The sequence below is a fragment of the Balaenoptera ricei genome, chromosome 3 (genome assembly GCF_028023285.1).
Source record: "Balaenoptera ricei isolate mBalRic1 chromosome 3, mBalRic1.hap2, whole genome shotgun sequence".
NCBI classification, from domain to species: domain Eukaryota; kingdom Metazoa; phylum Chordata; class Mammalia; order Artiodactyla; family Balaenopteridae; genus Balaenoptera; species Balaenoptera ricei.
In genome coordinates, this window is record NC_082641.1 from 7549174 (window position 1) to 7562707 (window position 13534).

Here is a 13534-nt window from a genome sequence, read left to right on the forward strand (position 1 = left end):
AGCGGCCGCCTACTCCAGCCAAGGTGGCAGATCCTTCCTGGGAAACCCTGATGAACCAATTACAGTGCCTGCCTCCTCATCAAGGGTTCCATGGAAAGTCATATAACCTTTCGCGTTTCTAAGCTTTGACGTCTCCTTCGTATCGTAAACAAGCTAGGGGTTGAACACGCAGTTACAGCCCCAAATGTATGCATTCCAACAAGCTGAATCGGCCACCTGAATGAATCAGAAATCACGTAGCCGACGTTCTCTTTAGCATCACCAGAACTCAGCCATCCCTTGCCCCTGAACAAGCACCATTGTCGGATGGTTTACGCAGCCCCTTGGCACACAGGAGGCAGGAAGTGAGTCAACAACTCACTGAATCTGAGAGGTGGAAGGGCCGGCTGAAATCACCTCATCTCTCCCTTCACTTTGCAGCAGAGAAAGCGAAGGCTCAAATGAATTGAACAGATCTTACAGGTTAAGGTAAGATCAAGTGCGCAGTGTCAGGCCATGTCAAAACAGGAGCAAAACCCACTGGCCCTTTGCCTGGCACACTCAGCCTTCCTGCTCACACTGGTAAAAACCACACATTTATGGCCACAAGTTCAAACAACCCGAATTACCCCCAGAAACATAGTCTTCTCCCCAGAGTAAAGCGTAAGAGATGAACCCATGGCCTGGAAACAGGGGGCATCATTAATCCAGCCAGTCATACTGAAGGATGCCACCTGTGGGCAAGGGACAGCCCTCCAACACAGAAGAGGACACAGTCTGGGCATTTCCAGCTCACAGGTATGAGTAGTCAAGCAAGTAAAAGTCCATCTTTTGATAATTACCAAATTATCCTAGAAGTAGGAGCAAAGTCTTAGGGAACATAGAAAAGGGAGGAATCCCTCTGAATGGAGGAAGAAGACAGAAGCTATGGCTTCTGAAGGGCTTCAAGTTCAAGTGTTCAAAGAAGGGGGAATAAAGGTCAGGGGGCATCCAAGCCCTCAGTGTCTTCATGGCTGGAAGGAACGTGTTGAATGAATCTGTGCTCTTTCCTAGTAGTAATGTCAGACATTCTAGGTACTGAGCAGGAAATGGGATTAAATGAGGGATCAATAAAACAGTAAACTTAAGTTAATGCACAGTGTTCAAGTAAATAGATTCTTCTAACCTTTTTCAAAAACAATAACCGAACATTTTATTCTTTGAGAAATAAAGCAAAATTAAAGTTTTCTTGTTACTGCGTTGAGTCTATAAGGGCAATCAGGATGTTCACCAGACATATTGCATCTTCACTTTTTAGGTACATTTTTATGAAAATTGGATCCTCTTTATATTATTTTAACCCATGTACCGTGACTGCCAAATTTCAGCCAAAAGAGGTTTAACACAAATGAATTAGTGCAACGTTTTTAGGAATGTCTTAATGAAAACACTGACCGCCCTCAAGTACAGAAACACTGCCAGATGCCACCTTCAGGTAACTGAGTAAGAAAATGACTTTATTACTCATAGGTTTTCATCGTATCTGAACTGAGATGAGATAGGATTTTATGGCTATATAAAATGACTTCACGGAATAAAATGGGAAAAAGCAAACATTGACGTATTTTACACATTTCAATAATGGTTCAGCTCCAGTGACCTTATTTTATATCTCTCTTCAAAGGGAATTGTTATTACACTTTTGTTTTTTTTCCCCTTGTTTAGCTCCAGATCGCCTGGAGGGACCATAAAAATAAATGAAGTCCATTAGGTAAAATTATTATTTACACAAAGGCAATATTAATTTTATTTGTCAGCAGGTTTTAAAACTAAGTGTAGGTTCATTCAATCTACTTCTGTGCTAGCTAAATCAACAGGAATACTTTCTAAGAATGAAAAAAAAACCAAACCCTTAAATAACGAGTCTTTCAAGGCAACATAACTATATTGACAATTTCTAAAGGATTTATCTAGAGAGAGGAAACTCATAGGCACAGAACAAAATAATCACATTATAAATGACTCTCATAATGTGACAATTACTATTCATAGCTCCTGTTCATTTTTAGGTAAGATAGGCAGGAGCTGGAGGGCCACTTTGCCTCTTGTCACCTAGAAGGTGTGACGTCTATGATGACCTGCAAAAGCATGCAACATTGGCAGGAAGAAAAGAATGCTCCCCAACGTTTCTGCCCTGGTCAGCATCATTGGTCGACTTCTGATTGCCAAGTCCGGTAAGTTGATGCAACTGGACATCTATCACCATGGCATCTGCGCCCATGACCTCTCCAACTGAATATCTCCCCAAACCCTCTCCTCCCTGGTTTCCTTAACACCCCAATCTCCCTGTGTGCTTACTGCATCCAGAACTCTTACTCCCATCTTCCCTTTAAATGAAAGTGCACCCCACCCCAATTTCTCTCTTTGAGGACTCACCCACCATTTTCTCCTCCTTCATCTTCCCAAAGGTCATGTGTCATTATGTCTCTATGTTCTGACAACTCTTCCCTTTTACCCATATTTAGAATCATGCCCCACTCCCCACCCTAACCAACCCTCTCTATTTCTCACGTCTACATTGTTAGCTGTTTTTGACAGGTTTCCCTGCCTCTAGTTCCAATTCTTAAGCTTCATCTCTGAGTAGCCTTCTCTGACTTTTTCCCAGTCCCCCCCCCCCATCTCCATGTGGCCCCTCTGTACATCAACACTCATTTCTATTATAGTCGTTATCACCCTGAACTACAATTGCCTGTGTATGTGCCTCATTCTAAAATAGGCTGTGAAAATCTCAACCTCTGGACAATACAGGATGTAGCAGACACAAAAAGTTACCACCTGAGGAATGAGTTAATGGAGAAAAACAATGTAAATCAACATACACCTCTCTACCTTCTAATCAATATTTATGCTTCCATTAAAATGCAATTCTTGTTCCCTTTCCTTCTACGACTCTGCTATTCATTGTCACAGATGTTTTATTCCTCTATTAAAATTCTCTTAACATCTGGTCCAAATATGAGGATTCCCATGGTTTTGAGAAATGTCCTTTCTAAATGTCATAATTTTCCAATTAGTGGTCAAAGGGATGAAGGGATTACTATAGGCAGACCAGCTAAAAAGAGGAAGTCTCCCGGGTCTGGAAACATGAAAGCACATGGAAGATATAACTGAAGTGTGTGAACCCTGAGGGGTTTGAATAAATTATTCTGGCACACCATAATGTGCTGGAACCACTTGAAAAATCAAAAGACAAAAAAAAGAGAAAGATATTACAATTCACAGCAGAAGTAAATTCATCAAATTCATTATTCTAGGGTGAAAATACAAATACCTTGAAATTGTATCAGATAAACTTACAGATAATAGCCTACTGATACACTTGGGAAAACTAGGCTATTTAGTGAAAAGGCCTCTGATTGGTGTTTTCAGATTTCAGTTGGGAATGGCCCTTGTGTGTGATGTCTGATGATACCTATTAGGCCAGTGGACCAATACACCAAAGCTGATTCATTTGAGTTCAAATGTGTCACACTCTTTGGTCTAAGGACAAAAAAGATAGACCTCAAGAGCACTAATTACAATTTTGGGGTCCGTTTATTAAAAACAAGAATAAGAAATCCTTACAAAAATAAAAAATAACTATATTGTACTGCATATTTGAAATTTGCTAAGAGAGTAAATCTTAAAAGTTCTCATCACAAAAAAAAATACTGAGCCACATCATATCAAAATCAAAGATTCCGCTAATCGGAGAACAATAAAATACAAGAAAGTGCGAAGAAGGTTATATGTTGATGCACAGCATTAATACATCTCTGTTTTCCTGAAATAAGCCTGTAAAATAAGTATTAGCATTCTTTCCTAGTCTACAGATGTGAAGACTCAAGGAGGTCCCACAGATAAATGGAAGAGCTAACAATTCTAACAGGTACATCCCTGGCTCCAAATCCATGGTCATCTCGCTACACTGAAGGTACCGTCCCAGCGTATACCTCGTTTCTGCAGTTATCATTTATTGACTAGGAATCGGGAGCTCTGCTAGACACATGGATCCTCTGGCTAAAAAAAATTAGCAGGTGCTCTATTTCTACCAACTGACTTCAGTTGGGCCTGAATACGTGTTTGCTCGGGGACAGAAATTTCACGAAGTGACTGGCAGCATCATTCACCAGTCCTGGAGCCTGAGACCTCACTGATCATAATTTAATCTAGATAGTGAAGAATGTGCACCAGCCCTTGAACAACTACGACATGGGCTTAGCGTCTAGTGTCACCCTCTGCTCACCATCTACACATCCTCCTGGGAGCTCAAGTTATGGAAGAGCAACCATCAGCAGGTGAACATAGATGTATATCCCAGCTCCAACCTGACCCTGACACTGCAACTTCCATCCTCTCTTCTCTTCTACTTGAGTGCGGAGAATTACCTCCAACCAAACATGGACCTAACAAACCCTCAGTTGCCCCTCTTCCCCAAATCTGCTTCCCGCCTGAGTCCTCCCCATCACAGCTAGAGTCATTTTGGCTTCTCTAATTCCCCCACCTGCCACTCTAAACCATCAGTAAACTCTGTCCTATGGATCACGCAGCTGGCCCCCTCTCACCTCCATGGCTGCAGTCCCACGTGAAGCCGCTTCCTCTCTCCCCCCGACTCAGCAGAAGCCTCTCTAGTCGGGGTCTTGGGGCTTTCACTCTTGCCTCCCCTGCAACAAAGCCTATTATCTACGTTACAACCAGAGCAATCTTCGTAAAGAGACTGAACAAGTCAAACTCAGAGAAGCAGAGAGTAGAATTGGCTGCCAAGGGCTGGGGAGTGGGAGAAACAGGGAGATGTTGATCAAGGGGTACAAAGATTCAGTTATGCAGGCTGGATACGTTCTGGAAATCTAAGGGACAGCATGGTGACTATCGTTAATAATACCATATTGTGTGCTTGAAATGTGCTAAGAGAGTAGATCTGAAATGTCCTCACCACACACACACACACACACAAAGGTAACTATGTGACGTGATGGATATGCTCATTAGTTTGATTGTGATAATCATTTCACAAGGTGTACATATATCAAAACATCACGTTGCAGTTTGTCCTAATGATATGGTATGTTTATATGATTTCCTAATACTGGAGCACCTTTGCATTACAAGCCTAACTATAACTAAATCAAGGCAGATTGTTATTTTATTACAGCTGCTTAATTCACTTGACTAAGATCTTAAGTCAGTTGTGATTGTGTATTACCTTTTTTAGGTTTTGTTATCAAAGTTACATAAGTTTCATAAAATTGTTCACATAATTTTCCAATAAAATTCCCATCTTATTTGCTCTTTAAAAAAAACCCAAAAAACAAAAAAACACATCATGTTGTACGCTGTAAATATATGCAATTTTTATTTGTCAATTGTACCTCAATACAGCTGGAAACAAAGAATCAACGAAAATAAAATATCTGTATTCTTTAAAGGGTTGTCCCCACCCACTTCTGCACTTTCCCCAGCACTCCCATGCGCCGTGCTGGGGCCACGCACACGCATACACTCATCTCTCTGGTATTTTCGCCCACCGACTCATCACCTTTCAGATGCCACTTGCTGGTCCTTAGGTCCAGAGGTTGTTTCTCTAGGTCCTTCCAAGGGGCCTCCTTCTCATTACTCAGGTGTCCTTCAATGTCGCCTCCTCAGAAAGGCCTCCCCAACCAGGCCAGCTGAAGCACAGCCTCTTCCCCTCTACCAGATTCCTCTGTGTTCACTTCTTCAAGTCACTCAAAACTATGTGAAATCACTCAACTGATGTGTATCTGTTTATGGCCTGTTTAACCCACAAGAATATCAGAACTGGAGGACTGAGCCTGGGTCTTGCTTGCTGGATGTCCCCAGGGCCCAGAAGACAGTATGATATTAAGTATTATCGACTGACCGACTAGATCCTAGAGGGGAGAGAAACCAAGACAGCCTTAATCTAAGTGATGGAAAAATCATTGTAAAGGCCTGGATACTTTCTGCCAGTGCCGCTGAGGAGTGCTCACGGCAAGTTTTGGGAGCGTTTCCATGGAAAACTACAAGTTCCCTCACAAGGAATCAATCTATTAGGTGAGATTTCAGGAGAACAAGTCAACGAAGACCATGAATTAGCTGCCACAAAAACATCGAACGATTAGCACATAATGCAATGCGGGGACACGCAGACGTGCTGTGGACACGTGGTGTTTTATTCTTCAGTTCATTAGCCTGAAATGTGGAAAGGTCATTGAGGACATTACAATAAAGGTCTCCGTGGTTTAAAGTAATCCCCAAGTGTGTTAAATTCTGCACTTCAAAATATTAAAAGCTACGTGATGGTGGATATATTAATGGAAACACAAAAAGAATGATTCCTAAATACAAGTCCAGGAAAAGCAATGACAGATTGCACCAATTTGGCACACTGTTCCTTAACAGTGAAGGGGGCTAAACACTGCTGCAGGATGCCTGCTTGCTTGATTTTGCCTTGTGAAAATTAAGAACTACCTATGGTACCCCTCAGCCTACAATGTCCTGGTGACCCGCCCTGCCCACCACCGCTACTTTGGGAGAGGCAGCATTCCAGAGATGCTGAAAACACGGACTCTGGACCCAGACCGCCTGGGTTGCAATTAGCTCCAACAATAACTTTATGTCTCAGGTTCCATTATCTGTCATATGGAGATAAAAACCCATAGCTTAAGATTATACGAGTTAATTTGAAAGAACATAGAAAATTCCCTAGTGATTAGGAAGCACTAAAAAAGTTTTAATAAGTAAGAGCTATTTAAAAAAATGCTTCTTAAATCTTGCAGGAAAAGAAAATCTCTAACCACCAAATTAGTGTCTTCCTACAAAGAGATGATAAAATCAGTTCACTGTTTAAAAAGAGCTGTGATGGTGGGTGGCCTCAGCCTTAGGAAAATTCCACATCTCCCCAGGAAGCTTATAAAGGAACATTCATAGCAGCATTTTTCATAATAGCAAAGACCCAGAAATAATACAGGTGTCCACTGAGAGAATGGAAAATTTTATGGTGTATTATATCACGGGGAAAATGGATAGACACCAGCTACATACAACATAAACAGATAATAGAAACATCACAGTGAGAGAAAAAGTCAAGAATAATATATAATATAGTAAATCGCTATTTAGTGCAAATATACAAAGAAGCAAAACTAAACAATAATTTGAATTTGTTAAGACTATATTTAAACACAATATTGTAAATCAATTATATTTCAGTTTCACAAAGATAATAAATATCATGGAAACATGTTTTAAGACAATTTAAAAATGTGACAAATAAAACATAAAAAATGTATTTAAAAAGCAAGGAAATGTAAACAGAAACTTCACAGTCATGCTCACGTGAAAGTGAATAAATAACTGAATGAACAATGGAGATAATTCACTACTTCATCACGTCTCCATGATCAAACCACTTGGATCAATTAGACTCACTAATTCTCCTCAGCCCCACCCACCCTGTTTGTCCACTTCCACCTTTCTGCTTGGAACACACTCTCCTATATCTGTATTAGAACCCCATGCCTCCTCTGAGGTCCAGATCCAACACCAGCTTCCCCATTCCCGTGACCACTTCCCCAGTGAGAAACAAGGAGGCCCCCACTGAGCCTCCTTGTGCTACAATTGTCTCCACAGCCCTCAGCTCACACTGTCCAGCTTCTTCTGCCTGTGACATGGCATCCCTGCTGTATGGGAGGACCACGCAGGAGAGCCTGTGCCCTACTCGCTACTGTAGCCCCTCAAAGCCCACCACATTTTTTTGCACATAGAAAATGTCTAATATCTGTTGAATGAATGGATCAACCAACCACTTACAAATAGTGGAAAGAAGGGTCCGGCTAACATAGGAGGAGGTTGGAGAACAAGTGAGTTTTGGAAGCATGGGAATCATGTGACTGAATAAAAAGATCACATTTTGGGCAGAGAAACAGAATAAAGTCTCAGGGTAGAATTTACTGAGAATGGGGGTAGTAAACACATTTATCTGCATGAAATTTAAAGACCAAAGTTATAAGTAATGAAATCAAATAAATCATGGCACATCCATCCTATTACATAGTATACAGCTTGTAAAACCAATGTAGTAAAACTCTGTACATGGACGTAAAAATCCAATAATGATGCTGAGTGAAAAAATAAAGTGTAGATATTTATTTATCTCTAGAGAGAGAAAAGAGAGAGAAAGAAAGAGAGGGGTCCCATTTTTGACTGAAATAAACCAGATGAGTTTTATGTTTATATGTTTGTAGGTAAAAGAAAATTGTGGTTACTCTTAGGCAGCGGGGGTATTTTATATTCTTCTGTACTGTTTGAATTTTCAACAAGCATTGATTTAGTTTGTAACTTAAAGTGAGTAAAAATATTTAGGTTTAGTATAAGTGAATGGGGTGAGATGTGTTTTCTAGATTAACTAATGAGACTGGAGCCCTAATGTCCATCTTTAGATTCAGCTCAGGTTGACTCACTCGGGATAAGGGATAGAAGATGATGGGCGAACAGGAGCTGAGGGCAGGACAGAAAGCAGGGCATGTTTAAAGAGGGAATGGTTAGAAGGTAGAAATGTTGACAGAGCAGAAGCCAACTTCCTATAAGGATTCTCCAAACAAAACAGGAAATTCCTATTATTCTCATTTAAAGTCGGGTGAAGAACACTTATGATGAAAACACATGACATGCTTGTGTAAACCATGAGTCAGTACAGACATTTCTACAACTGGGACCTCCAACTCCTTTACTTACTACACTCATTTTACCTGGGAAAAAAAGGAAATCTTCACTCTAACTAAGAAAATGGGATTGGTTTTATCAGCCTTGGCAGATAAACCATAATAAGCAAAGCCCTCAGCTCATACAGAGAGGAAATGATCAGGCGGACAGGCTTTGACAAATGCTTTCCATCCTGACATGGCCATCCTGCATTTTTGTTCTCAAAGTTGCCCCTTTAGCTTGGTAAATAGCACATACTGTGAAATCATTACAGGAAAGTTAGCTCACATGTTTGTTTTGTCGATATGCGGTAGATCGTGTTTCCGGTTGAGTGCCTAGATGAAAGTGACGTACCTTCTCTAACACTATATGTAAGAGGCAAAATGTTATGGTTAAGCTCGCTATTCTGGAAAATTCACGCGGTTCTCTTTGATTACAACCACAGGACCACAAGAAGCAGGTCCTTACCCACAGAGATAAGATTGGAGGTGGAGAGGCTGTGCTTTCACTCACAAACACTTCATTCTGGAAAGTCGGATGTTTTCCAAGCACAAAGCTCGCTGTTTGAGGACAACCCCTTGCAGCAGGGACAGATCTATCTAGTTGGTAACTAGTCTCATGAATCATAATAAATTGGCAAGTTATGGAAGAAAGCTACGTATTTAAGAAGTCCAAAAGGAAAGCTCGTTTCCACCTTGCAGAATCCGGTATTGCTTTAACAATTGCTATTTTTGAAATGTGAACAACTAGGCGCTTGGCGGTGGCTATGGCTGCTTGACAAAACTCAATTTTTTTTTTCTTTGATACACCAACACACACACACACACACACACACACACAGAAAAATCTTAAGGGGCTTAATTGTATTCATACACTTTGCTTTGGCGGTTTCATCTCTAGGACTTTCTCCAAAGGAATTCATCAGATAAGTCAACAAAGATTTACTTTGAAATATATCCCTGCTAGTCTGATTATTATGTATTACAACCACGATCTGGAAGCTTCTGTTTACGGAAAGGGAAATATACAAATAAAGAAGATCAGGAAGGTCTGATCTGTTTTTAAGAGAAAAACAGTAAGAGGATACTGTTTTTAAGAGAAATTTTAAGGACATGAAAAATACTCAAGATACAATATTAAATGTGTGGGCAGAAAACTAAACTCTGTGCCTAGCATATAAACAAGTGCATGTGTGCACACAGAGCACACCCACAAATGCGAGCTCCCATGCATGGACACACAGACATTCTCATAGAGAAATGTAAACATACAAACACTGGGAGCCTGGGTGCTGAGTCTGACTGACATTGATGCAAATCTCAGTTCAGTTTCTTGCTGGTTGTATGGCCTGTATTTCTGTCTTCAAGTGGAGATAACCTTTGAGGATTTAATTTTTTAACCAATGTGAAACCCTTAGAACAATGCAAACCCCACTGTAAGTGCTCAATAATTGTTAGACACCACAACGTGGATCTGAATTGTTACAATTAACATCTGGAGGAAAATACACCCGATCATTAGAATCATCTGCGATGTGCGGTTCTGCATAGATTTTTAATACCTTTGGGGGTTGTTTTGCAAGTTTACTGCAGATGGGCATGTGTAATTATTATCATCAGAAGAAGTGTTTACGTATTCTTTTACTGAGAGAATGCTACAGAGGAGAATCAAGATGAGTTGGGAATGTAAGTCCCCTCTCTGACTCTTTTCATCACCAGAGGACAGAAGCAGCTCTAATAAGTCCAGTCTCTGAACATTTGTTACACGTGTCATGCTTGAAGATGCTAGCAAGAACAGGAAAGATGGTTTCGAAAACAACCATTAATCATTTTTAAAAGGACTAGATTCTTGCATCTCATCAGAGCTAGGTCACCACCTGAAAAGCATCCCCCTAACTCAGGAGCACCTACTACATCTGAGTGGTCCTCTTCTCAGAGAAGAGCTGATCAGGGCTGTAAGCTTCAGAGAAAAATGCAACAGAACAAGATGACATACCCAAATTCTCTGGAGGAAATTCCTCATGGCCAGAGATTTTGCTCACAGTAGGAAACTAGAATTTAAATTAGATTCATTACCTAAGCAGTACAGTGACCCAAGACCTGCTGGCCGAAGCCAGCGCAGAAAAAAACAAATCGAGAAAAACAGGATAATGTTCGAAAGCCTAGAAAAACTATGACGATGGTGTGGCATCAAATGTTAGATCAAATGAAGGGCGTTTGCGGTGGTCATCCATAGCTTCCTAAATGGAAGTCAGAGCTAAAGTGTTCAAAAGCATGTCGCTGGAGTCTTCATTTATCTTGTGAGTTTCTCCCATGCACCATACTGAAGGTAAAATACAAGGAGATCATAACCCTTCAAAAGCTTAGTTTATAGTCCAATATTTTTCACTAGTGGTTAATGGTGATTCTCAGAGATTAGAACAGAAGAGGTTACAGGAAGAGGCAAGAGTACAGACACATTGAGAAAACAATTTCCTAGCAGGTGAGAGCCACAGGTGAGTAGCCCGGTATAGCTTAGGATACCGAAGAGCTGCAATCCAGGTGTGCCGGGGACCACCCCGCTTCCGCCTCTAGGTAAGTAGTCTCCACCATTTACCAAATCTACCCACACAATGTTACCATTTTCTGCATGCAATGACAAGAAATACTTTGGAAAAAGCTGTGAGAGTTTGTGAATCACAGACCCGCGTTTTATCCAGTCAAGATACTATGACTCAGAGAACTCAAAACCTTTTGGCTGCAGGTTATCAGCCGTCTAGAAAGGGGCAGCGCCAGAACGTGAATTCACATGTGCTTGACTCAGAAACCACTGTGCCATCCTGTCTCGCCAATGGTATAATGACCGACTGCTTTAGGCAGACTGACAACTTTGCAGCCATAGAATACCAACCCCACTGGAGAAAGTCCCACATTTAAAAAATGTGTAGAGTGTATGCTGCATTTCAAATGTAAGATGGTACTAAACTACTTGTCTCTCTGTAAAAATGAATCCCAATGGTCTAGCAATTCCACTTCTAGGTATATACCTAAGAAAAATTAAAACACATATCTACGCAAAAAAGGTACATGAGTGGTGATAGTAGAATGATTCATAACAGTCCAAAAAAGAGGAAATAATGTGAAAGCCCACCAACTATTTAATGATGATTAGAAAAAGAAAATGTGGAATGTCCTACAATGGAATATGATTCAGCTAGAAAAAAGAATAAAGTGCTGATATAGTCACAACCTGGATGAACCTTGAAAACATTATGCTAAGTGAAAGAAGCCAATCACAAAAGGCTATATATTCTATGATTCCATTCATATGAAATTTCTAGAAGAGGCAAATCCATAGAGACAGAATATATGGGGCTTGGGGGAAACAAATGAGGAAATTTTGCTAATGGATACAGGTTTTCTTTCGGAGGTGATGAAAATATTCTAAAATTACATGGTGGTGATTGCACAACTCTGTGAATATATGAAAAAGTGCTGCAAACTTTAAAAGGGTGAATTTTATGGGATGTGAATTATATATAAAGTAAAGCTATTATAAAAAAATTCCAAATTCCAACTCAGGCTACCATGTTCTTGTGATGATGAAGCTGGGAGTAGAGAAAGAAGCTTTGTGTACAGCTGATTTCCAGGAGGGGTTTTAGGGGATCTTTTCAGTTTAGGGGAGGAGAGCCCCCAGCAGTGATGGAGGTGGCAGTGATGGTGGGGACCCCATAAGTAAGGAGAGACGTCTTCATATATAGAGCTTTTCATAGGCTGGGTTCCCCTTAGGCTGACATAAATGGGGTTGGGGGGCAGGGGTGAATGAACTACTGGTGTATAAAGAAGTAAAAGAGCCATACAAAACCCAATCTGAAATTGACATTGTTATTCAATACTTTGAGATCAAAGCAGATTTTTAAGTTGAGATGCACTAATTATCCAGATAGCTTGTTGCCGCATACATACTCATGAAACAACTGACTCTGCAATAAATTTAAATACCTTTCACTATTTATAATGAAAAATTACTTTATAACTTATATTATCCATCATTAGGAATTACCTGATCATTTATATTCCTTATATTCTATTAGTTAATAATTGTATTGGTGGAGACCTGGCTCTAAGCCCAAGAGTTGATGTCCCCAACATGCCATGTGCATGCACCTTTGGACAATCTCCAAAGACTATGCCCACACTTCCTCACCCAAACATATTCAATAGAAATTCCTATTCTTTTCCCAGTGTTTTTCCAGTGTGAGAGCAATTATATCAGATAGCTAAGGAAAGTTTTTCCAGTACTGTATTTCTCATTTTCCAAAGAGAAAAGTAAACAGAAGAACCAATGAGCATGCAGGTGGCTGGGTGGCATCTGTACCCTTGGTCCCCTTCTCAGCCTTTAAATATTAGTCTCACCCCTCCCTCCACTGTCCCCACAGCATGAGGTCACAGAGTGCTGTGAACTGTCAACTTAGCATTTCAGATCACAAAAGAGTAATGTTTTCCCCAAATCACAACCCTATATAAATCTTTAGCCAGCGTATCTTTACAAATCTATTCCTAGACCACGGAGCAAGATTCTCATCCTATGGGGATTTTCTGGGCAGGGTTCTCATCACATGGGAGTTTTCCTAAGGAATTCAAGGATAAGAATAGGCCTGGGGTTGCTAGCTAAGCACAACTCAGCCCTAACAAACAGCTGCCTCTTCTCCTGACTGTCACCATTCCTCCCAGAGCAGTGTCTCTGAGCAGGCCAGCGTGTCTTCAGCACGCTCTGATAAACCAAATGAAGCCTGTCCCAATCCAAGTGGGCCCCGTACGTGGCTCGCTAGACAGTCCTCTGCACTGGTCTACAGCAT

The 13534-nt window shown here is 40.7% G+C and overlaps 1 protein-coding gene across 8 annotated transcripts in view; it reads right to left on the reverse strand.

Moving 5' to 3' along the window:
* The window catches only part of SEMA5A (semaphorin 5A), a 505234-nt gene that overhangs the window by 336451 nt on the left and 155249 nt on the right, over positions 1–13534 (reverse strand). Inside the window, exon 1 of one of the 8 annotated variants that reach the window (XM_059916095.1) lies at positions 5534–5591. The exons of the other annotated variants lie outside the window; for them this stretch is intronic. The gene's annotated coding sequence lies outside the window, so the exon portion shown is untranslated. Of the gene's footprint in view, positions 1–5533; positions 5592–13534 lie in introns of those variants that run through there. 8 annotated transcript variants of the gene reach the window in all.